The 3924-nt window shown below is 37.7% G+C and overlaps 1 long non-coding RNA gene across 1 annotated transcript; it reads left to right on the top strand.

The window, feature by feature from the left end:
• The first annotated feature begins 429 nt into the window (after positions 1-429).
• LOC311078397 lies at positions 430-3189 on the top strand. The gene is made up of 3 exons (XR_014605157.1): positions 430-453; positions 564-662; positions 3036-3189. It is a non-coding gene; the product is annotated as an uncharacterized lncRNA (long non-coding RNA).
• Positions 3190-3924: the final 735 nt, after the last annotated feature.

Below are 3924 nucleotides of genomic sequence, written 5' to 3'. Positions count from 1 at the left end.
AAACAAACAAAGCACCTGCATAGCTTCATAAAATTGGTTAAACCACTAGAGTCACATGGATTACTTCAATGATGTCTTTCTTATCGTTCTGGGCCTTGAATGTGTTAGTTGCATTGCTCCCAATGGAGAGACAGAAAGCCCTCAGAATTTCATCAAAAATATCTTCATTTGTGTTCCTAAGATGAACAAAGGTGAACCGAAGTGGGAGAGGGAGTGTGCTGTGATTGGCTGGTGTGAGAACCTGGAAGATCTATAACCAATACAAATTGAATTTTAATCTAAAATCGTGTTCCGTATTGTTAATATATTTTGACATCCACTCAGAATTGTCTATCCATGCACAGATCTTAAGCATTACATTTAATGACTTGTGACTGGCAAAAATGTACTTTCTAATTATCATCTTCTTTAATACAGACAAGAGAGAGTGTGAAACCATCAGCTGTTTGCCAGGTAAATAGTGAAGTCATAGTGAATACCATTAATAAACATATAATGATTATATGGTATGTACTGTATATCTCAATTTTCTATCTTTTAAAATCTTTTTTTTTTGTCCCCAGCCTGCCAAAAAAAACCCTGTCCAATCTATACCAACATGAAAAAAAGAATTCTTGGACTAGATGAAAGTGAGTTCTATTGGCAATTCAAATGTATTAGTGGTAAGTACATTTACAAACCAATTAATTTTTGTCAAACAAATGTCAGTATAACTCCCCAAATTAAATATGATAAACATTAAAGGGATAAATAACTTACCAAAAAATTGTTTATATCTGTCGTCATCTACTCTAACGTTTTTTCAGACCTTTATGACTCTGTGGAACACAAAAGGTGAACTTTGGAAGAATTTTCTGATTTGTTCTTTCTATGTAGTAAAATTTAACAGAGCCAATCTTTTTTAAACTGTAAAAGGAATGAAAAATCCCCATAAAATAGGTCCACATGACTCGTGCACTGTTTTGCAGGTTGAAACAATACAATAGCTTTGGGTGAGGAAAAACCCTTTCTTGATTATCTGTCTGGATATTTCTCAATTCTTTATTATTTATGATTGAATTGAGTGTCCAGAGCTCTATCCCTTTGTTGGTTACAGATGTCTCTACTCAAACCAATACTTTCTCCATCTCTTTTGTCCTTTATTCCAACTCACTTTCTCTTTCGTGAAATGATGTATATATACAGTGAGGAAAATAAGTATTTGAACACCCTGCTATTTTGCAAGTTCTCCCACTTGGAAATCATGGAGGGGTCTGAAATTGTCATCATAGGTGCATGTCCACTGTGAGAGACATAATCTAAAAAAAAAAATCCAGAAATCACAATATATGATTTTTTAACTATTTATTTGAATGATACAGCTGCAAATAAGTATTTGAACACCTGTCTATCAGCTAGAATTCTGACCCTCAAAGACCTGTTAGTCTGCCTTTAAAATGTCCACCTCCACTCCATTTATTATCCTAAATTAGATGCACCTGTTTGAGGTCGTTAGCTGCATAAAGACACCTGTCCACCCCATACAATCAGTAAGAATCCAACTACTAACATGGCCAAGACCAAAGAGCTGTCCAAAGACACTAGAGACAAAATTGTACACCTCCACAAGGCTGGAAAGGGCTACGGGGAAATTGCCAAGCAGCTTGGTGAAAAAAGGTCCACTGTTGGAGCAATCATTAGAAAATGGAAGAAGCTAAACAATGACTGTCAATCTCCCTCGGACTGGGGCTCCATGCAAGATCTCACCTCGTGGGGTCTCAATGATCCTAAGAAAGGTGAGAAATCAGCCCAGAACTACACGGGAGGAGCTGGTCAATGACCTGAAAAGAGCTGGGACCACCGTTTCCAAGGTTACTGTTGGTAATACACTAAGACGTCATGGTTTGAAATCATGCATGGGACGGAAGGTTCCCCTGCTTAAACCAGCACATGTCAAGGCCCGTCTTAAGTTTGCCAATGACCATTTGGATGATCCAGAGGAGTCATGGGAGAAAGTCATGTGGTCAGATGAGACCAAAATAGAACTTTTTGGTCATAATTCCACTAAACGTGTTTGGAGGAAGAAGAATGATGAGTACCATCCCAAGAACACCATCCCTACTGTGAAGCATGGGGGTGGTAGCATCATGCTTTGAGGGTGTTTTTCTGCACATGGGACAGGGCGACTGCACTGTATTAAGGAGAGGATGACCGGGGCCATGTATTGCGAGATTTTGGGGAACAACCTCCTTCCCTCAGTTAGAGCATTGAAGATGGGTCGAGGCTGGGTCTTCCAACATGACAATGACCCGAAGCACACAGCCAGGATAACCAAGGAGTGGCTCTGTAAGAAGCATATCAAGGTTCTGGCGTGGCCTAGCCAGTCTCCAGACCTAAACCCAATAGAGAATCTTTGGAGGGAGCTCAAACTCTGTGTTTCTCAGCGACAGCCCAGAAACCTGACTGATCTAGAGAAGATCTGTGTGGAGGAGTGGGCCAAAATCCCTCCTGCAGTGTGTGCAAACCTGGTGAAAAACTACAGGAAACGTTTGACCTCTGTAATTGCAAACAAAGGCTACTGTACCAAATATTAACATTGATTTTCTCAGGTGTTCAAATACTTATTTGCAGCTGTATCATACAAATAAACAGTTAAAAAATCATACATTGTGATTTATGGATTTTTTTTTTAGATTATGTCTCTCACAGTGGACATGCACATATGATGACAATTTCAGACCCTTCCATGATTTCTAAGTGGGAGAACTTGCAAAATAGCAGGGTGTTCAAATACTTGTTTTCCTCACTGTATATGAGACTAGTACTTTTTGTTTTGTTTAACCTTTCAAGAGTATAAGTAAAGGAGAATACACTCAGCTGATCATTTAATGTACATTCTTTCTGCTTGGCTTTTGGAGCCCTTATAATTTATGGGTTATTTTATGAAAACACTGGCTGAATGGACATTATTCCACTTGGACATTATTACATGGCTACTCGATAGTGCAAATGAGTATTCCAGTGTGTTAATGTGGTGTGAATTCTTCTCATTTTAGCTCCTGCGTCCATTTGGGCTGAAGGTCGAGACAGAACCAAACCAAAGCTGGACTGTAACCTACTGGACTATATGACTGACTTCATACTGACAACTACTGGCATGGATGCTGCATCACCTGTTATTGAACAAAAACTTTTTCACCTATAATTGAAAGTGTGGAGTATTCATCCCCCATGAGGAGACTCCATGTCTTCATCTCTTGGGAGTGGATATCATTTAAAACATTCTTCAAAGAACTGCTCAGTTCTTCTGAATTTATTTTGTAGTATAAGTAAGAATTTTCCATTAAACTTTTAGTAATTTTACATTAAACTTTTAGTAATGTTTTTAAGCAATGAAGTAATTAATTAAGTAATGTTGTAGTCATCTTGTTAATGTATGTACAGTATAAATTGCAAACATACTTGTGTGTTCAACATTTAATGTACATTCTTTCTGCTTGGCTTTTAGAGCCCTTATAATTTATTGGTTATTTTATGAAAACACTGGCTGAATGGACATTATTCCACTTGGACATTATTACATGGCTACTCGATAGTACAATTGAGTATTCCAGCAAGCTGTGTGTTAATGTGGTGTGTATTCTTCTCATTTTAGCTCTTGCGTCCATTTGGGCTGAAGGTCGAGGCAGAACCAAACCAAAGCTGGACTGCTGGATGCTGCATCACCTGTTATTGAACAAAAACTTTTTCACCTATAATTGAAAGTGTGGAGTATTCATCCCCCATGAGGAGACTCCATGTCTTCATCTCTTGTGAGTGGATATCATTTAAAACATTCTTCAAAGAACTGCTCAATTCTTCTGAATTTATTTTGTAGTATAAGTAAGAATTTTCCATTAAACTTTTAGTAATTTCCCATTAAAATTTTTGTAATGTTTTTAAGCA

The sequence above is a fragment of the Abramis brama genome, assembly GCF_963993115.1.
Source record: "Abramis brama genome assembly, chromosome: 2".
Taxonomy (NCBI): Eukaryota; Metazoa; Chordata; class Actinopteri; order Cypriniformes; family Leuciscidae; genus Abramis; species Abramis brama.
Note: the sequence above shows the minus strand (reverse complement) of the source record. Positions and strands in the feature narration are given on the sequence as shown.